Genomic DNA, 22,779 nt, shown 5'->3' with positions numbered 1-22,779 from the left:
CCACATTTAGAAGTTGGCATTTCTGTGTGCTATGTGTCTGCCTATCTGATGTGAATTGCATGTCTGGCTTGTGAGTGACAGGGGCTGGGAGGTGTGTGTGGCTCCAGGAGGGGCAGGGTGAGTCAGCACCAGGCTGAATGGGACATCTGTGCTGGGAGTAGTGGGAGGAGTAATCCCTGGTCCCTGAATAGGTCAGTGCCTGTACAATGCTGACTCCGCCCCCCTGTGGTGTGTCTGATGGCAGAGCCCCATCTCTGAAAGGAGGGTGTGAACACTGTAAGCAAAGTGCTCCAAAACCCCCCAGAACCAGTTGGGACTGGTTCCCCCAAGCCCTGTTCTGGCGCAGACAAAGGGAAAAGGTGTATAAATATTGGGGCTGTGACCCCATGAAAGTCTGCTGTTACTTTGCTTGTTCTTGGACTGGGGCTTCAGCTGCTGGGGTCCAGGAGGAACCGCCACGAGGGACTGCCTCCCTGCGGGAGGGCACTGTGTGCTTGCCTGTCTGTGCCCAGCCTTGTGCCCCTCTGAACTGTACTTTGGACCTAGCGCCTCGTGAAGCGCTCTGTTGGCTTTGCAGTGCCTGGCTGCCACCTGGATGTTCCCCTATGCAGCGTGGGGAGCGGGAGCCCACCCCGCATTTTTGTGCTTAATTGAGGCAGGAGCCTACCCCGCTTTATGCCTGCTTAAAATTGCGGGTGCCCACCCCTGCTTGAGTGCTGATTTGGCGGGTGCCCACCCTGCTGTCCACATCTTTAAACAGCGGGTGCCCATCCCGCATTGCGGCATAGTTTTGTGTACGAAGAACGGGAGCCTACCCCGCTTTTGTATTTATTTTAATACGGGAGCCCACCCCGCGTCTGCTTTTGGTATGGCGGGTACCCACCCAGCCTTGCACCACACGAAGGAAGAACAATGGCCGCCGCGATCGCGCGGTGACCAGGAAGCCAATCATGTCTGCCTGACTGTGGGTGGGGCCTTGAGGCAGCTGATCGGAGCCTCGCGGGCTCCACTTACACCTCCCCTTGCCATGGGGAAGCCATCTGGAGTCTCGCGGGCTCCCAGAGTCCTCGTTGAAGTCCCGGTCCCTGGAAGGGGGACCGGGCGAAGTGAAACAAGGCCTGATTGGTGAGCAGGGCTCCCGTGAGTGGAGAGAGCCCCGCGGGAGCAGGAAGAGCCAAGAGAGGAGTCGCCGGAGGCCGAAAGCAGCGCCAGAGGAGTCCAAAGGAGCCCCTGGGCAGCCCCGGTGAGTGGGGCTGAGCTATGAGCCTTTTGTTGTTTTTAGTGCTCCCTAGGCCAGTTGTGTGGCCGTGCTGGTTTATTCTACCCAGCTGCACCACAGTTTAGCGGACAGCTGCAACGTGGGGGCAATTTTTCTTCAGTAGTCCAGAAGTGGAGCTACCATTTGTGCTGCCGTGTTCTCGGCCCTGAAGGGCCATTGGTAGACCTCTCTTGGGGGCAGTAGAAGCCCCAAGGATATTCTCAGCATTTGCCCTTCCTCCCACTAAGTGCAGCTGCACCGCAGGATCGCGGGGGGAACTGCACACTTCAAAGATATCGGGGGTAATCTTGAGTGGAGGTGACATCGTGGGGCGAGCCCAGGATAGGGCCCGCGCTGGTGAACAGTGACTGGGGAGACCAGTGGGCTCCCAGGGATACGATTGGTCTAAACCCTACCGTTAAGAGGGGGCATTACGGATGATGGCCGTGGGTAAGATGCTCTACTAGGCACCCTTATTTCTGTTTGTGTCCAAGGTGCAGAATGAGCTAGGCTGCTGCCTAGGGACATGTAGTATGTACCCCATGGCCCTGCTAGTGATTGATGTGTCAGGCGGTGCAGTAGAGGCCTAAGCCAGTCAGCTCCTGAGGCACAGCCGGGAGCAGCAGTGTACTGTTTGTTTTATTGTGTAAATCCTAAAATTTTGACTCTGCTTTTAAAACTTACCCTCCTGTCTGCTATACGATTACTGTGCACAGGCACCCATTGCAACCCAAAAACGAGCGCTGGGTAGGGCGAAATCGACGGTCCCACCAGCTGGATCCCTCACGCTAGGATGGGGACACGCCCACTCGAGGCCACGCCCCTTTTTCGTCAATTTCAGCTAAATAGCGCGCTCTAACACAGGCGCCTTGATAGCCAGTCAGCTCCTGAGGCACAGCCGGGAGCAGCAGTGTACTGTTTGTTTTATTGTGTAAATCCTAAAATTTTGACTCTGCTTTTAAAACTTACCCTCCTGTCTGCTATACGATTACTGTGCACAGGCACCCATTGCAACCCAAAAACGAGCGCTGGGTAGGGCGAAATCGACGGTCCCACCAGCTGGATCCCTCACGCTAGGACGGGGACACGCCCACTCGAGGCCACGCCCTCTTCACTGCCCCCTTGCTATAAATATGTGCATGTGCCGAAGCGCAGCGGACGAGCGCAGCGGGCGCGACGAATGCGCGCCGAAGGCGCGCATAAGGCAAGCTCGTCTGCGCTCGTCCGCGCCGAGTCCGGGCCTAGGGCCACCCCCCTAACACCATTTACTACGAAACCCAGGCAGTACAGCTCCGAAAAACTCTTAGAGCTAAGACTCCTACAAATGAACTGTATCCAGCATCCTTACCACGTTGATTGTCTTCCGTATATATGCAACCTCTGCAAATGCACCCTCAAGCCCCCCCCACCCTCGGACCAGTGCTACGAGTACCGCATGTTCTTGCTTAACTGTAGGTCTCTGCCCAAGCATAAGAACGAATTTGCACTCTTGATGGAGGTGCACAAGCCCGACATTGTTTTCCTAACGGAAACCTGGCTCACCTTAGACTCGGACCCAGCCTTGGTTACAGCCATTCCCCCTGGCTTTAAAATCTCCCGCCAAGACCGCCCAAAAGGCAGAGGAGGAGGATTAGCAATTGTTCACAAAGAGCAGTTCCTCTGCCGAATCATCGCAGAAAGCATCCCAGACTGCGAAAGCCTAGCGTTTAGTCTGGAGCTCTCGCCGAACAACTGCTTCTCAGGCACCCTCATATACAGATCTCCCGGCCCCCCAAAACAATTCCACATCCAACTAGCACGGATTGTGGCAGATCGTGTCAGCAGTTCCGCCAACTTCACATTGTTGGGTGACCTTAACTTTCACTTCGATGCCAAACCAGATCTCACAGCAGCTCTTCTTACCGACGACCTTGCCGCGTTACAATTACACCAACTGGTCAGCGCCCCTACCCACGATCAAGGACACCTGCTTGACCCAGTTTTCAGTAATTGTACTAATTTGACAACTAGTCCACCCCTCCCTCTCCCCTGGACTGACCATCTACTGGTCCCTTTTCTATGGCACACCACCAGACCCCCAGCCACCAAACCCACTATAAGAATAGCTAGACCGTGGTCCCGCCTCCCTATCGAGACATGGACCAAAAAACTGTCCAGTAACACACCCCCGCTTAATGAGGACCCATGCCTCGCAAACCTTTCTTATGAGGAATGGATCACCAAGTCACTCGACCTTTCCCTACCTAAACGGAAAACCACCACAAAACGCTGCCACAAATCAGCTCCATGGTACTCTGAATCCCTCAGAACTACAAAACGTCAGTGTAGACAAGCAGAAAGGAAATGGCGCCTGGACTCTCTGCCAGAAAACAAAATCCAATATCAAAAACTACTCAAAATATATAAAGAACAAATCAAGGCCAGCAAAACAGCCTATTTCGCCAACAAAATTATCCTGGCGAAATCTAAACCCAGGGAAATTTTCCGCATCGTGAAAAGCCTCACCAAATTACCACCCAGTCTAGATGAGTCTAAGACCGCAGAACACTGCAACAACATGGCAGATTTTTTCCTGCAAAAAATTACTACCATTTATGAATCTTTCCCTGCTCCTCCCAGCACCCTCTTTATCGCAAGCCATTCTGACCTGAACTCCACCCCGACCTTGGACCACTTCGCTCTTCTTAACCCCTCGACTCTTGAGTCCTTGGCAAAAAAAGTCAAATCCGGGTCTCCGGGGGACCCAGCCCCGCCAGACATCATTATGTCAGCCTCGGCTATCACCCTGCCCGTCATCATGGACCTCCTTAACTCCTCCATTATTACTGGCGTAGTCCCGCCACAATGGAAACAAGCCATGGTCCGAGCACTATTAAAGAAGCCCACTTTGGATCCCTCGAACCTCAGTAACTACCGGCCAATCTCTCTCCTTCCCTGGCTTGGTAAAATCCTAGAGAGACACATCAACAGCCAGTTGATCAAATATCTCGAAAACCACCAGCTTCTTGATCCTACTCAAACGGGCTTCAGACCAAGACATGGCACCGAAACCGCGCTCCTCATGGTCACCGAGGAATCCAGAAACATCCTGGACCAGGGAGGATCAGTGGCAGTGATCCTCCTTGACTTAAGCGCGGCTTTCGACACGGTCAGCCATGACACTCTGCTGGACCGCATGGCAAACATCGGCATAAAGGACAAAGCCTTGTCTTGGTTTGAATCCTTCTTACAGGACAGATCCTTTCGGGTATTTGATGGAACTTCCTCCTCTACCAGCAGACCATCAAAATGTGGAGTCCCGCAGGGCTCCTCATTGAGCCCGGCGCTCTTCAACATATATATGAGGCCACTGGCTGAAATTGTTCGTCAGTATGGAATTAAGATCATTTCATATGCTGACGACACTCAGCTAGTGGTCTCACTGGCACAGGAAGTTAACCAGACCTCAAAAGGAGGGCTGAGGAAATGCCTAGAGGAAGTCAAGGACTGGATGTCCTCCTCCTCATTAAAAATGAATGGAGACAAGACAGAGCTTATGCTCCTGGGCCCTGCCAACCCTAACTCCCTCAGCACTCTATGGCCACCCTGCCTGGGCACCCCTCCGGCCCCAAAGGACAGCATCAAGAGCCTTGGGGTGTGGCTAGACAGATCTCTGTCCTTCGGCACCCAATCCACTAAACTGGCAGCCACCTGCTTCGGCCTCCTCAGAGTGCTAAGGAAGGTACTCCATCTTCTACCGATGGAGGCAAAACAAGTAGCCATTCAGGGCCTTATCCAGTCACGACTGGATTATAACAACGCCCTCTACCTCGCCGCCCCTGAGTACACGATACGGAGATTACAGACGGTGCAGAACTGTGCCGCGCGCACTTTGCTTCAGATCCCTCGACGTCAATCAGTCAAAAATGGACTGAAAAAACTGCATTGGCTACCCATTCCCCAAAGAATACAATTCAAAGCCTTATGCATTGCGCACCAGGCGTTCTGGAAAACGGGCCCTCTCATCACTCGCAACCTAGTGTCACACTACCTCCCCACTAGGAATTTGCGATCCAACCAGACCTTCACGGCCACAATTCCCAAAATAAAAAAGTCCAGAACTGGCGGTAGGACTTTCACCTACAACGCTTCCAAGCTATGGAACACCCTACCCCCCCACTTAAGGAAAAATTCCAATCTCACCTCATTCAGGAAACAGCTAAAAACATTCCTCTTCACTGCTGCCCAATAACACCGGGCTACCTCCTCTTGTTCTGTTGGTTTCTTAGCGCTTGGACGCCCCCGGGCAGCAATCGCGCTCTACAAATCGACATACAAATACAAAAAATACAAATACAAGCTGGGCCTGATGTACTTATGGAGGGTGTCCCACTACAAAGGGTTACAATGGTGCCCTGCTAATTCTGTGATGACGCGTAAGGTGTTTCTGCCCAGTGTTTAGGCCTAATGTATTTATGCCTAATGTGATGCCTCCAATGATTACTGCGTATTGTGTTTATGCTGATGAGGTTTGGGCCTAATATGTTTGATGCGTAATGTAATTTAGGTGTAATATGGTTTAGGCCTAATGAGATTCATAAGGTGTTTTATGCTTGTGATACCTAATGTGTAATGTATTTATGCTTAGGATGTTATGCATAATGTGTTTATGCTGGTGAGGCCTAGTGTGTAAGGTGTTTATGCTAAGGAGAATTGGACCTAATGTGGATATACCTAATGTCATGCTATGATATTTTAGGATGGTATCTAATGCTAATGTGATAATGCTTAGGTCATTATGGTACCAGTAGTTACTGGTTGTGTTTTACATTCACTTACCTGATCTGATGGTTCTGACCGTGGCTCGATTGGCCTGGGCCTGTATATAATGCCCTGTGAATATTGCCAGTGCCAGTTGGCACAGTGTATATTGTGTGATTATGTTTCTAATGTGTTTATGATAATACAAAGGCTATTTTTTTATGTAACCTTATGTGGAGTTTCTTTTGTAGTGTGTCTAGTGTGTTGCTGCTGTGTGTGTGTGTTGCGCAAACGCTTTACACATTGTGTCTGAGATAAGCCTGACTGCTCGTGCCAAGCTACCAAGGGGGTGAACAGGGGTTATCATCAGTGTGTAACTCCCTTGCCCTGACAAGAGTGGTGGTTTCTGCCTGGCTTAGGCACAAGCCCTAGCTCTAGCCAACCAGAAATCCCATTTCTAACAGGCAGTCATTTTTTTCATCCCTTTGATCGGAGGTTTCTGCTAGGTTCATGCCAGGAGAAAGCCTGTTTTAGAAATTCAGTGCCAGTGTCGTGCAAGGCCTTAAATGCAATGCATAGAGTTTTGAATTTGATAAGATTCCTAACCATCAGCCACTGGAGGTCCTTGATTGTTTGGGTGACCAAATGATGTTTGGGAGGTCCTAAGAGTAAATTGGCACTGGCGTTTTGTAAGAATTGCAATTTTTTCAGGTATTGTTTTTGCAGGTTGATATACAAGCTGTTACAGTAATCTAGCTTAGATGGTACTAACAATAAGATTACTGTTTTCTAGGTGTTAGTGGGAATGCACAAGAGAATATTTTTAATTATTCTCAGGGTTTTGAAAGAGGAGGAGATGACTGGTTTAATGAAGTCCAATTTGTCATCGATTATCACCCCAAAGCTTTTGGCTTTTGTCATTGGCAGTGGGAGATGGCCCATTTCTGGGGGTCAGCTAATGGGGGTTCAAAATTGAGGGCTATGCCCAAAGAGAATCATCTCAGTTTTATCAGACAGTGATTGCCCACCCAAACGCCAATTTCTCTCATGAAATTGCATAGCTCAGAGCTTGTGTAGTTTACATTGTTGAAGGCTGACAACACAATTTGTGTGTTGTCTGCGTAGGAGGTAAGAGAGAAACCAAATGATTGAATTAGAGAGGCCAGTTCTGTGACGTATAGATTAAGAGGTGTTGGATCCCACAAGAGAGGGAGAAGGTATTAGAAATGAACCTGTCCTTCATCACTGTATGTTCCCTTCCCTTTAAAAAAGATTTCAGAAGTTTCAGTGCTGTGTTTTTTATGCTCAGTGTCTCTAGATGTGGGACCAAGATGGTATGGTCCACTGTATGGTCCGCCGATAGGTCTAAATGGACCAGAGCTGCCGTGTCTCCCTTGTTTAAGATGGTCTTTAGCTCATTGGTGGCCTTAATCAGGGCAGTCTCAGTACTATTTTTAGGTCTAAACCCAAACTGTGTTGGATCTAGCAGATAATTCTCTTGAGTAAACTGACCAGTTGGGTGGTCATAATTTTCTCAACGAATTTTGCTGGAAATGGTAGCCTGGAGATAGGGAGGTAGTTAGCTGGATCCTCTGGATCCAGATTTAGTTTCATTAAAAGGGGGAGAATTGAGGCCTGCTTCCAGATGGTAGGGAATAGTCCAGTTGTAAATATAGAGTTACAAATACTAGTCAAAGCCATTGCTATAGGCTCTGGAGCTTGTTTTAGCATGAACGATGGACAAGGATCATAGGGAGATCCTGATTTTGTTGAGTGGATAAGCCCCTCCACCTGTTTGGTGGACACTGGGGCAAATTTGGTCAGACAGGCAAGGGAGGTGCTGTCTTGAGTACTAGGGTTGCAGGCAAGATCAGTATGTTGTAAGGAAGCATTCCTACTCGCTAAGGGGTCAGTGGTTGTGAATATATCATAAATAGGGCTCCCGGTTTTCCATTTAAACGGATTTTTACATCTAAATACAGACGGAAAACTATATTTCCTTTGTCTGTATTTATATTTAGAAACGGCAAAATACTAGAACATTTTGCCACGCTGCCGTGCTCTAGTTCAGTTTCCTTTCCACGCCCCTGTTCCAGGAAATTCATTTCAATCCCTTCCAATCAGGGACTTTTAGTGCCCTCATGTGGACCTATTGGCTCAGGATCTTTCAGTGACGCTCGTGCCCCTGAGCCAATCCTTGTCGGATCCAAGCGTCACTGTGTGGGCGTGCAAACACCTCAGGCCGGCCTCATAACTTTTGCCCTTTATTTTGGGGACTCACCTCCCTATTTTTCCTCTTTGCCTGCACTACGGACCACTGTTTGCCTGCACTACGGACCACCAGGTTTGAAGACGCCTTCCTGTTGCCACCATCAGCTTTTGTTGCTGCCCCGGGTCTTCTCTTGAATTTCCAATCTCCAGGGCTCTGCCGTTCGCGTTAGCTCTGCGCCAGTCCGCAGCCATTCCTACTTGCAAGGTAAGTGAATTTCCCCTATGTCTGTTCATGGCAGCCTCACAGCGACCCTGGACACTAGCCGTTAGTGGCTGTCCCTGCAGCCTCGGGCTCCACCCCCGTATGAACCGGCAGCACCAGGGGTTCATATCCTCCATCCTCATGTGGGTGGGGGGGTAGTCGTTCTTTTTAATTACTGTGTGTTGTGTTGCCACATTTAGTTTGTTGGTCCCTCTGCACTGCTGTCCGTGTACAAGCAGTGGACTGGTGTTTTTGGGGTGTGTTTGTGCTGGTCTTCCCTCCATTCCTGTCTGTGCCTGCAGCCTCTGGCGCCTGCCCCCCGTATGAACCGGCAGCACCAGGGGATCGTATCCTCCATCCTCATGTGGGTGGGGGGGGCTTGTTGTTGTTCTTTTTAATTACTGTGTGTTGCGTTGCCACTTTTAGTTTGATGTTCTCTCTGCACTGCTGTCCGTGTACAAGCAGTTGCACGTGTCTTTTTTGGGGCATGTTTCCAGGTCGTTTGTACTTACATTTTAAATGTACATAAAACAGCTTTCAGAGAAATATGTCTCGCTCACTTAACTAATGTACCGCTGAAAGTGCTTCTAGCACCGAGAACGCAGCTTAACTTCAGTGGTACAAAGTGTGACATCGAGGCTAAGTTTACCCCTCTTTGTAGCAGTTCACCACTAACTATTAGAAATATGATTGCACAGCGCCTGATATACTGGGGACTCTTAGTGCTACATCAGTGGCACTGAATATCACGGCACTTCCATCATGCTGGATTGGGGATGTTACAGTGTTGACTTGGTGTGCATGTCCCTGATTGTCTGTGTCTCTGAACGCCAGGATACAACAAGCCATTTCTGGTAGTCCCGGTTTTAGACCACAAACGTTACGTGACTACAGAGAGAGGAGTCTTCGAAAGCAGAAGAGGAGGGTTTTTTGTTGTTCCCTGAATTGAATGAGTCTTTGCGTTACATATGTCAAGGTTAGTACCTTCCAGTGGCAGGGATCACGGGTGGCGAAGACTACTCCCCTTCTCTTGAGGCTTACTTGAAAATATTCTCATTTTTAAGTCTGTATTGTGTGGGCCCCGCTCCTGCTGCAGGGGGCCCTGTGCATCACTGACAAGTTGATCTGTTCAGAGGACACGGAGATGCCGGGATGGTGGCCTTTGGACTTTTCTTGGACGAGATGTTGGATTCTTCCAGGTGTGTGCTGGCGAGGCAGAGTATTATGTTACTCTGGGGGAAGGTGTTAAGTTTAAACTTCTGACATTTGTGTAGACCTAAGGTAAGTCTGTCCCGCTGCAGCCTCGGGCTCCTGCCCCCCGTATGAACCGGCAGCACCATGGGATCATATCCTCCATCCTCATGTGGGGGGGCTTGTGGTCTTTTTAATTTGTTATTAGTGTGTGTTGTGTTGCCATTTTTAGTTTGTTGTTCTCTCTGCTCTCCGTGTACAAGCAGTTGCACCTGTGTTTTTTGGGGTGTGTTTGACTATATTGGCATCTTTTTACAAGGAAATTATTAATTTTGCACTGGGATGAGATCGCGCTGTAATCTTCATGGTTTATGTTTGCTGTTTCATCTATGTGTGCCAGTTTATATAACTCGTAGGACTTTGTCTCTATCCCTTCCCTCGTCTGAGCAGTAGCCAATTTTAAAGCTGGCCTTAGGACTTCTGAGCAAAAAACAGCATGACCAGTAAAAGCATACGGTCTTTGGAACCTGAGGTCAATATGCTGTCTAGTTCGATTTGAATCACCTGTCAGAAAACAAAAATAATTCAAAGCCAGACCATGTGCACACCATTGCTTTGCCAATAGAAATTGTTAGTTCTATGTCATTGTGTAGAAAAATTTATATTTATCAAAGTAGTTAATCTTAGAATTACTTTTGTGGATCAAACAAAGAAACAACTACCTTCTTCTCGAACATTGCTTTATAACTTTGAAACCAGAGGACACCCCACATCTTTCATGGGCCCCCTAATAGAGCCAGCTCTGTTCTGCAGTCTTGCCCTAATGACCTTGAATTTGTTTTAAAAAAGTGCTTAACTACAGTTTTGATAGGTAAGGTATGTTTTGCTCTAAATGTTTGTAATAGATTCTCACACAACACCCATATTAACTCTTCTGCCCTCATGGAGGTTAGTGTTCGTGGTGCTTACATGTGTGTATGCAGTCTGCTGCCTACTGTTGTGCACAACATGTGGTCACTGTGTTTGTGGTTTGCACATCGTCCTGGTTTTGCCCTGTGTGCAGGACAGAGCACTATGCTGCAACTTATACTGGTGTAACATGTGACGTATGGTGTTTGTAGGAGGTCATTCTGCACTATATGTGAGGGGTCTGTGTTCACTGTGTGTGTCTTGCTTTCAGTGTGTTGCACTCTCCTGCCTCGCCTGCTGCTGCAAGGTCCTGACGTCACTTCCTGTTTAACACTTATTACGGTAAGCCTGTTAAGTTTAGGATTCAATATTTCCTTAAGGTGCCCCGTTTACCTTTGCACTTCCATGTAATTATTAACACGCTGTTTAAAAAAGAGGTTGTCAGTTTTGAATCCGGTGGGCCCACTCAGCCTTTCATCCTTATCAGGTCGATAAAACGCCTAGTTTTAGGTCAGTATGGTGTACGCCTACGGTGAGGGTAACTCTTCAGAGCAAAAGCACATCACAAAACAAGTAAAAAAAACACAATTTATCCAACTCTGTCTCCCCACTGGAAAAACTAGAATTTGAAACCTTAAATAATGCTTTTTTTAACACAGAGAAAAGCCGGAACAATAAGGCAACCACTGCTGTGAGTATTTTTGCCCTAAGGGGCCAATTTCAAAAGTTATTCTTTTTCATAGTTTGGCCATGATGTCCTTTTGCATCATAGCGAAGACATGGAACAACCTCCCCCTCCAGCTCCACACCGCCCCATCTGTTCTGGAATTTCAAAATTTTTAAATTATCTTAAGACCTGGCTATTTAAATGAGTCTCTCGGACCCTGCAAGTGCCTGGACACCCTCTCGGGTGATTAGCTGATCTCTATAAATCAACTTATTGAGCGAGTATGTGAATATATCAATGAAGAAACTATTGGTATATGTGAACATATTATTGGCATCTGCAATTGTACTGAGCTTGCTTCTCTCTGCGCCTCGAAAACCTGAAAACTAATTGGTTATCTTGAAAGGTGTGGACATATTTTGATAAAGAAGAAATTATTTGCAACTCAAAATGTACAAGCTAAGATCAACGAGAAACATTGATGGATTTGAATGTCTTTGGGGTAAAATTCCTACGTGCCCAATCCCGCAGTGCAGATAATGGCTGAGTGTTTTGTCCTGGTCACATACAGTATTTTAAACATCAAACTAATGGCTGCTTAATTGTTAAATCCTTCCATTTATAGAGATGGGCCGCAAACGCAAGGACATTGCTGATTACGTCCAGGAGTATGCAGAATTTGAAGCCGTATCCCTTAAAGGTATGAATGTTTCACCTGCAAGTCATGTCGAAAAACTGTTGACATTAAAAATAGGGCAACTGAGGAGAAAAACCCATGAGAGACTTTATTCTCCAGTCGTAAAGAAGGTCCGTATGGAGCAAATGACCATGGAGCAATGCACAACTTGTGCACGCCAAAATATTGAAGAGGCTGAGGATATCCCGCACAAGTTTGTGAAAGCTCTGTGTGAAGGTGGTGTTCCACTTCACCAGACTGATGGTCCAATTGGAGAGATGATTAGGCAGCTGTGCCCTGCAGCAAGGACAATGTGCAAATCCAGCCAAATGTATGAAAAATATCTCCACGAAGTGTTTGAAGCACAGCTTGGAAACATATGTTAAGCTGTAGCAAATGTCCCTATCTCTTTAACAATTGATAAAACCACAGAGGTGCATGATGACCCAGCCATAGGAACATTGGTCACATATTACTGTGATGATGAAGAAAAGGGTCGCCGCTCAGCCTTAGTTGACATCACTGTATCTGATGAGTGTAATTCTGCAAAAATTGCCTTAATTGTATACAATGTGCTTCAAAAGTTGGGTAAATCATGGCATGATCTTGTTGCAATATGTTCTGATTCTGCATCATATATGACAAAGGCAGTAACTGATTTGCGCGCTGCTCCGAGGATTAATTCCATTCATATAAAAGATCCATGTCATCTTATACATGCTGCTGTTTCCTATGCTCTGTCTCAGCCTGAGAACCGGGACATGTATGATTTGGTTATAAAGGCTGGAGCAGTATTTAAGTATGCGCTAAACTTAAAACGCATTTATTCGCAAGGAAAAGTAGATGGGAAAATGAGATATCCAAGGGCTGTTGTTGTGATCTGATGGTTCAGCTGGTATGAGGGAGCAGTCAGACTTTTGGAAACAATGAAGAAGCCACTGGATCAAAATTGATCACCTACGTAAACTACTCGGCCCCAAAAGTGCAAACCACCAAACTTTCAATGTGAAGTTGCATTTCATTGTTAAAACTCTCACTGGTATCATCAACATTCAGAGGAAGCTCGACTCAGAAGAAACACATGCCCACCTAATATATTAATATATTCAGCCATAGATGTTGACATGGCTTTGGCATTGGAGCAAGACTATATGCAAGACCCAATGATCACCAGTCTATTGCAAATGTTTCCAAAAAAAAGCAAATGCCCTAATAAAAGATGATTATTTTTAAATATGCACTGAAAAACAAGTGGGATGCTGTCCTAGCTCGCAACATAACCGGGCAAATGAGTTACAGCTCTTTTTGGAAACGGGTTACAATCCTGGACCCATTCAAGAAAGTTCAGTTTAGTCAGGATTTCAATGATTACAAAGATTTATTCATGTTGTTTGGAGCTTCTGATTAACTGATGAATGTTGCTGATGAAGAATTCAAGAAATTTGTAATGCACCCTATCCCACAAAAAGACATCAGTGCAATGACATACTGGCGTTCTCAGAAGCATGAATGGACAACACTGTGTAATCTTTCTTTGAATCTTTTGGCCATTCCAGTATCGTCAGCAAATATTGAATGGGTTTTCAGTGGTCTTCATTTCATTAAAAAACCAGAAAGAGCGTCAATGTCCTCAAAGTCTATTGAAATGCACATGGCAAAGTTTTCAAATGAATGTATTGTGTTGACCAATAACAACTGAGCGCATCTGTGCATTGTCAATTTAAATAAATGTGGAAAAATACTAGCTGTAGCATCGTATTTTGCTTGTGGCGAAAATAAATATGGATAACTACAGACGGAAATGGCAAAGAAATAAATACCATAAAACCGGGAGCCCTAATCATAAATTTCACCTACCTTACTGCAAAAATGTTGGGCTATAGTGTCACAAAAAGCTTGACTACTGTTGGTTCCCTTATTTTCAGGGCTTTCGGGTCAACATCTCGGTAAACAATGCACTCACTCCTCCAGAGGCAGTAATCCCTTCCTTGAAAATCCCACATCTGTCCGGTATTGTAATTGTTTTATGTTTCTTCTATCCTTTTTCTCAAATTCTCTGGAGCTGTCATGAACAATCTTTCTCTTTTTTCCGATATCAGCCTCTGCAGATTGCACTCTACAAATATAATTGTCCCCAATATGTCCATCTTCATCACAGTTGTCCATCGCAACCTTTTAGTCTCAATGCTTATTTTTCTGGGTATTTTTTTACATCATAGATCTTGCAACACAACTATCTGAGATAATGTCCTTGGACATCTCTGACACTACAGTTGTGTGGTTCAACTCCACTTCTCGTTGTTGAAGGCTGCTGGAGGAAACATCATGGTCTCATCTGGATTTTCTCATTACCATTTAGCTGTTGACACCTAACTTTTATTTCCGCATTGCTCTTTCAGGCCCCCATCGGCATACAGGTTAACTGGCTGTCACAGCTTTATGCTCTGTTTGCCCAAAACCGAAGCTATACATTTCTAATTGTCCACCTTCTCCCTGCCTGCTTTTTCCTTCCCAACATTGGTAGAATAGACTCATCCCCCTCATTTCAATAGATTTGTAGACCAAGCCCTCACTACTTGTTCCAAAGCAAGATATACATTTTTCCATTAGCACTGTGCTCTGCTTTATACCCCCATACATTGTCCACCTTCTCCCTGCCTGCTTTTTCCTTCCCAACATTGGTAGAATAGACTCATCCCCCTCATTTCAATAGATTTGTAGACCAAGCCCTCACTACTTGTTCCAAAGCAAGATATACATTTTTCCATTAGCACTGTGCTCTGCTTTATACCCCCATACTCATCCCCCCTTCAACGACTAGGCATACCCAGCCAAGACCATCCTGTCTCACTCAAATCATCATAACTCCTGAACCTACCCTTCCTCTCTTCAGCCTAACATTGCTTCACCAACTGAACAAAACCACTGAACAGCATTTAGATTCAGGCCCATAACCCTGTCAGCCCTATTTAAGGGGAAAAACCCACTTCATTTGAGCTGAGAAATCCAACACTGTCTTCAAAGCAACTTTTGAAGAACCACCACCTATGCATTGTAAGCTGTTCACTGTTGTACCCCCTCACAATCCACCCTGGCATGGCTCTGAACACCTTCCAATGTTTCACCACTGGAACCCTGTAAATGCTGCAATTTCTCATTGCCTCGCTTGATCATCCCCATCCCTCTTCCTTGCAAATTCTGATTGATTTGTTTGTATCTCATTGAAAGCCATTAGTGTGAAGGTCAGAATATAAATCTGATAATTCACTACTGTGAAGTAGCAACAGTAGTTTACAGATTGTGTAACTTAATGTTGCTCCGTCATAAAGAATTCCAGGTGGCTCTGGCTGGGCTGTGCAATAGCCCGTTAGAGCAGCTTTGGAATGCAGGGCGCACAGCTTCTGAAGGAGAGGGAAGGAAGGCACAGAGAGGTGTGTGGGTGAGTGACAGAAGAACAGATATTTGTTTTTTCAAATTCGGGACAGGGAGAAGATACCATGTTATGTATGGCTCCCCCAATATTCCTTTGCCACTTTGTAGCAGTTGAAAGCAGGGCCAGGTGATTTGGGAGGGGCATACATAACATAAAATTAAAGATGGTTAAAGTGCGAATTACTGAGATGTTTTTCACCTTGGGGTTTTGAGTGACATCATAGACAACTAGAGCTTTGCTCTCATTGTCTACTGCATGTCACTCACAACCTCTTGGTGAAAAACAACCTCGTAATTCTCTGATATCCATCTATAATTCTATATGTTATGTATGGCTCCCATAGTGAGCCTCTCTCTTTTATTTCAGTTTCTAAATGTCATAACCCCCTGCAATCACATAGCAACAGTTGATAACTAAACTGGTTACCCACTGTTGTGGTCTTGGCCTTCCAGTCAGGCTGACAGGACTCCCTGAGAGCTTTGATTGAAAGCAGAAAGCACAGCTGAAGGAGGGGGAAGGAAGGCAGGGAAGGTGTGGGGGTTCATTAAGGATGGCAGGTAAGTTCTTTTTTTAACCTTTGGGACAGGTATACATGACAGAGGCCATCTTATAAAAGGCTCTCCCATTACTCCTCTGGCACTGAATAGCAGATGAAATCAGAGGCAGGTGATTTGGGCGGGGGCCTACAGAACATAAAAATATAGATGGGTATAAAGTGAATTATGTGAAGGTTTTCACCTCAGGGTTCTGAGTGACATCATACACAGCTCGAGCTTTGCCATTGTTTTCTGTTTCACTATCACTCAGAGCCCCATGGTGAAAAACATTTATAATTCTATATGTTGTTCCGACAGACATATTATTATTACGTGCTGTATACTCATCCTGTATAAATTGATTTTGTGGAATTTTGAACAGTCATTGAGTAATACATGAATAGAGATGGGAAGTTTGTCAAAGAATGGATTACAGGATGTAGGAGACCTATACCATGAAGGGACCCTAGCGTCCTTTCCTTCACTTGTCGATAACCTTGGGGTGGCACCGGGGCAATTCCTCACACATCGAACAATCATAGCTGCACTACATAAGCACTGAGGGGACATGACAATGGAACCCCCAACACACTTAACCATCCAATATCTGCATGTGATGGGCCGGGCCAGGCACCTCATCAGGTGGTTCACCGCCTCCTTCAGGTACCAGACAGCAACAGCTCTGCTGTCCCTGTATGCGCACTGGGAGGGGCACTTGCAACGCCCCTTTACGGATGCCAAATAGAACAGGGTACTGGAAGGGCCAATCAGTGTCCCACAAAAGTGTCCCAGTGTTCCACCTCATACAATACTTCATCACCCAGAGGGTGTACCTCACCCCAGCTAAAATTAATAGAATTTACGATGGCGCTGATGCCGCCTGTCCACGCTGCCAGGCTGCTGATGCAGACCTCATGCACATGATATGAAACTGACCGAAATTGGGCGAATACTGGGAGTCAGTGGTGTTCGCGCTGAGCCGCTGCACAGACCGGTTAATACCCCCAAACTGGGAGACCTGCATTTTGCACCTCTACACAAACACCTAGAGCCTGAGAGTCACCTCTCGGTTCTTGGCACTGGGACTTATTGTCGCGAAAAGGTTGACCACTGACCTCCAGGCTATGCGTGCTTGGGAACGCTCTCTACAGGTGTGGGCCACGACTAACAGTGTAGCACTGCACAGGCTGGACGCACTGAACCTGTGAAAAATCCCAATTGCAGAAAGCTGGGACACAATACTACATGAAGCTCTGGGAGGGCATGTGACCCCAGAGCTCGAAGCAGAAGCAAACAGCAAACAGGTAGCAACGCAGACTTCCCCGCACACTCTTTGACAGCACTCTCCAATATGGCCATTTGCACGCAAGACAACCACATGCTAAGTACATGGGAGTATACACTGTAACAATCAAAAACAAGACCACTAGAGGAGCTGCGTGTACTGACAACAAGCCACGTAAAGAGTACACGCCAGCTCCAATAAATATTACAACCGAATGATGAACACTTTGGTTGTCCGGAGATGCACGGCCGACCTAATCCCCGCCCCGTTAGTTTCCGTTACCCCCGTTTTTTGTCCACACCCCCGCTCTCATTATCACTGAAAAGCTGCACACACAGTCTTACTGACAGGCGTAACTCCCTCCGGTGACCGGCAACAAATGACAGGTCACTCTTCACCTGTTGGACATCAGCAACCGCATTAGCGGCATGTAATAGAAGGCACTAAAGCTTGGACCCAGCGCTCCACTCGACACACCAGCAGCAATTACCGCCGGAGGTATAATGTGGCATAATGTGTTGTACTGTGTAAGTTGTGTTTGCATATTTATACTTGTTTTTTTTAAGTTTTAAAGAAGATTTTATTAAAGTTCATTTACAACATGTTATCAACAAAGCATAATATTGAGACTAATCTCAAGTAGAAAAGTAAAACGTTATATTTAAGAGAGAGCAGGAAAAGACAAGGGAGAGAGGTAGAAAAGAAAAAGGTAGAAGGCATCATCAAATATAGCAGAAGCAATTGCAATAGAAATGTAATCATTGCCACACAAAATTATACACAAAATTAAGAGTGCATCTGGCGTACAAAAACTCTTCCAATAAAGATATACACAATAGCTATAATTTAAACGATAAAAAGATGCACATAAACCCATTAGGAATGTCATCATGGGGGTTTGGGAACTTCTTCTGTACACGGACTATGTAAGGGTAGGAGTCGAGCAGACACATCTAAGAAATCTGTGACGGGGAGCCATAATAAATCACGCTTAATAGCAAGTGTGATGGGGTAAACGTAGGCTCTATCGAGTCTGTGATGATAACAAACTCCATACCACCAAGCCTGAAAGGAAACATTCGAGGTATCCTTCCAAGATTTAGTGATTTGCTGAAACGCTACAGCTAAAAGTAAATCAATAATGGACGTGTTAGTGGTAAGAGAGGACCATATGTCTGAAAGACTACCTAAAAAGATATGTGAAAGTGTAAGAGGGAAAGAAGTGGAAAAAATCCTATTGATCTGAGCCCACACATCAGACCAAAATTTATGAATCCTCGGACACTTAAATAACATGTGCTTAAGATCCGCCCCTGACACTGAGCAAGACCAGCAAGAGGAGGGAATGGAAGGATCAATTGTATGCAATTTGACAGGGGTAACCAAAAGTCTGTTGTAAATAAAAAATAACGTTTGGGTCGTATTTGCTGCTCTAGAGGTTTTCCTTATCTTAGTCCAGACCCTATGCCACAGTGAGACAGAGAAAGTGTCTTCTACATCTGATTCCCAGTCCAATTCTGTTTTAGATTTATCGCTAGTACTAGTAGCGTCTCTCAATTTTGCATATATCTGGGAGGCAGAAGAAGAAGCCAGTAAGCAAGGGATAGAGAGAGGAGAAAAGTTAGTGTGAGTGATGGAATCAGAAAGAACATTATACCTACTTTGCAAAACCTCACGTAAAAGCTCATACTTAGATGCATGTGATACATGCAGAGAAAAACGAGATTGAAGGATAGAAAAGGGAATACATGTGCCCTTGTCAAACAATTGATGAGTCCAAAGTATACCAAGATCATGCCAATCCCTCCAAAAAAGTATCCTATTTTGAAGTTTAATAAGAGGATTATACCACAAGGGAGATTGTAAAAAACGCGAACGGTCATCTAAGCCAGTTAGTATGAGAGGAGAAAAAGTTTTCCGAGAATTTTTAAGAATAGGGAGAGAGAATTTATTGGGAATATGGGACAATGATACAAATTCTTCAAAGGTAAAAGGATGAAAAAAAGACGATTCAATCTCTACCCACAAAGGCCTTGACTGGGCGTCGGATACCTGCTCGGATAGTAAGGGGATAGAATGTTTAAGGAAAAATGAGGAATGATAAGAGGCAAAATCCGGAAAATTAACTCCACCCAACTGCTTAGGGCATTTAAGTTTTGCAAAGGACATTCTAGCCTTTTTATGTTGCCATAGGAATTTAGAGAGCGTAGAATAGATATTCTTATAACAAGACTTAGGGATATTAACTGGAAGGTTAGACAGGTAAAACAAAATAATGGGAACTAACATCATTTTAATCGAGTCTAGTCTTCCCCACCAGGATAAAAACAAGGGATGCCAACGAGTCGTAGAGTCTAGTAACAATGCTTGGAGGTTTTTAAGATTAAGTGCTACAGTGTCTTTAATAGAGGATTTAAACCATAGGCCTAAATATTTTATCTTAACCGGACTCCAATGAAAAGAAGAAGTCAAAAAGTCTGCATGAAAACAAAATTTATTCAGGGGGAGAATTTCGCATTTATCTACATTAAGTTTATAACCTGAGACTTTCGCAAAATTAGATACTTCAGATAAAAAGGATGGAATAGAGGACTGTGGATTGGAAATAAATAAGAGAATGTCGTCTGCATAAGCAGAAAGTTTCAAATACTTATCCCCATATGGGAAACCAGTAATATCTGTATTCATACGAATTTTTATCAAGAACGGTTCTAGCGCCAAAATGAAAAGCAGAGGAGAGAGAGGACAGCCTTGCCGGACACCTCTGAAGAGAGGGAACGAAGAGGAGACGAGACCATTGGCCAAGATAAAGGACCTAGGAAAAGAATATAACAAAGAGACATAAGCAAGAAATTTCTGGCCAAAACCAAACCAAACAAGAACTGCAAGCATAAACTGCCAGTTAACCCTATCAAATGCTTTTTCAGCATCTAACGCAACAGCGGCTAAAGAATGCTGATAGGAGTGGGATTTACTCAGCACATTAAAAAAGAGGCGAGTGTTGTCAGAAAGGTGACGACCTTTAATGAAACCACATTGTTCCTTACCAATTATGCTAGGTAAAATTTTATCAAGGCGGAGTGCAAGAATTTTTGCAAAGATTTTATAATCTAAATTGATCAGAGAGATGGGCCTATAATTTTTGCATAAAGTATGATCTTTATTGTCCTTAGGTAGGAGGCAAATTAAAGCCTCTTGAAAAGACCCTTCAGATTTTTTGGACGCTATAAAAAATGAAAATAATCGATGAAGTTTAGGAACAAGCAAATTAGCAAAATGTAAATAAAATTCTATCGTAAAGCCATCTGGCCCAGGAGCCTTACCTTTTTTGATTATTCGAATGGACTCTAAAATATCCTTAGAACCTATATCTGCCTCCAATGGGGCAAAGTCAGTGTCTGGAAACGAAGGAGGAGGAATGGAAGATAAATAACGATCAATATCATTTAACAGAGGAGGAGATTCCGGAGTATAGAGGGTTTGATAAAAATTAGTGAATTCCGCCAGAATATCTTCATCTTTGTGAAGAATGAGATTCGATGAGGAGACAATAGACTCAATTTTTGTGCGCTCTTGCTTGACTTTAAGATACTTGGCAAGAAGATTGCCTGCCTTGTTTTGCGCACAATAATATTTGGCACTGGATTTAAGTAGGATTAGGTTAGCAGATTCCGTAGAGAGCTTGTTAAAGGAGAGTTTGGCCTTAAGAAGTTTATTTAAATCAGACTGAGACTTAGTTAAATAATAAGAATGTTCTAATTGCTTAATTTGCGTATTAATTAGCTGTAAAGAGTGGGAAGCATTGCGCCTTTTATGGGAAACAAACGAGATAATGAAATCTCTAGAGGCAGCTTTAAAAGTATCCCATAGTACCTGAGGGGATATCAAAGGAGACTCATTTTCAGCAAAAAATAGGGATGAGAAGTCAAGGAAGGCTGGGGTGAATTTGGGATCTAATAGGAGAGAATTATTAAACCTCCATCTCCTGGTACCCTTTATGGGGGGAAGCAGATCAAGGCATAGAGAAACTGGAGCATGATCAGAGATTAAAATGGAACCTATTTCAGATCTGGTAATGTGTTGGATCAAGGCTTTAGAAACAAAAATGTAGTCAATCCGGGACTGTGAAGAGTGGGCTGGTGAGTAATATGTATATTCACGAAGTGTAGGATGGCAGAGTCTCCAAGAATCAACAAGGGAGCGTTGGGATATAGTGGATGTAAATTGAGTATGAATGGAGGATGGTGAGAAACGTGAGTGTGAATTGCGGTCTAAGAGGGGATCCATAACCATATTGCAGTCTCCTCCTAAAATCAGATAATCATCAGAGGATTGCATTAACGAGACTAATATCTGGGGCCAAAATAATTTATCATATGTAGAGGGAGCATACAAATTAAAAATAGTTAGAGGGATTTTATCAATTAATACAGATACAATGACCCATCTACCCTCAGAATCATTGGTTTGACTTATAAGTTTGACATTTAACCGCTTATGACCGAGAATTGCAACACCATTACGTTTCCCTGAGCCAGGAGAAGCAAATACATGACCTACCCAATTACGACGTAACTTGGCAACTTCAACTTCTTGTATATGGATTTCTTGTAACAGCACAATATCTCCTTTTAAATTTGCTAGATGAGATAAAACTCTTTGCCGCTTAATGGGGGAACCCAAACCCTTAACATTCCAAGTAAAAATATTTAACGACATCTAAATATATAGCTCATAACAATAATAACTCTTGTGTATAAGACAATCAAATAAATGAAAACTCAGACAATCATCATATAAAAATTGGAGAGAAATAACATTGGCATGAGAAGAAAAATGAGAAGATGCAGCACAGAAGTTTAGGATAAGAGAATGAATGAAGATTAAGAAAATATAAATAGAAAGAGATAAGGAAAAACGAGAGGGAGTCAGAGATAAGAGAAGCAATAAACGCCAGGAACATAACTGAAAGTGAGATAAAAAGAAAACTAGGAACACAGTAGGAGAAAAAGAGATAATAAAGAGAATTAGAACAAGAGACAGAGAAACAACACTAGCAATATGTGTAATGTAACGGTAAGAAAAGAGGAGAGAAAAAAGAAACATGGAAGGAGGAGAAACTGAGAAAAAAGCCATAAGAGAATAAACATTACAAAACAACACCGTTATGCGAGGAGAGAAACAAAGAACCAAAAGACATGGTAAAAGAACGCAATATAATGTATCATAAAGACATACCACAGGTAAACATTGAGGATGGGGAGGGTGAAGCCACATAGGAAAAGGCAGCATACCAAGACGGACAACTCCAAGACTGACGAGGGTACGAAGGACGACGACCTCCAGGGACAATGAATAAGGCAGGAGGAAGGGAATCAATAATATATCTACAAAGGAAACAAGAAGAAAAAGTGTTAACCACCAAAGTTATGTACGGGACATAGAGAAGAAAATGCAAAAATCCAAGCATAACACAGAGGAACACAACAAAGGGCAATACGTTGGCCGGATTTATGATCGAGACATGTCCATAGATTCATCTCTACATGTGTCCAAAAAATGTTGAAGAAGTGCAGGATCTTCATAATTAGTTGTTTTGTTTTGATACGTG

General features: G+C 44.6%; 1 long non-coding RNA gene across 2 annotated transcripts in view; it reads right to left on the bottom strand.

Moving 5' to 3' along the window:
* Nucleotides 1-22,779, bottom strand: part of LOC146854935 (uncharacterized) — a 425,965-nt gene that overhangs the window by 182,929 nt on the left and 220,257 nt on the right. For both annotated transcript variants that reach the window (XR_014981253.1, XR_014981254.1), the window contains exon 4: nt 22,407-22,555. This is a non-coding gene — a long non-coding RNA (uncharacterized LOC146854935). The remainder of the gene's footprint in view (nt 1-22,406; nt 22,556-22,779) is intronic.

The sequence above is a fragment of the Triturus cristatus genome, chromosome 4_1 (genome assembly GCF_964204655.1).
Source record: "Triturus cristatus chromosome 4_1, aTriCri1.1, whole genome shotgun sequence".
NCBI lineage: Eukaryota > Metazoa > Chordata > Amphibia > Caudata > Salamandridae > Triturus > Triturus cristatus.
The sequence above is the reverse complement of the archived record's forward strand: the minus strand, read 5'-3'. Positions and strand labels throughout refer to the sequence as shown.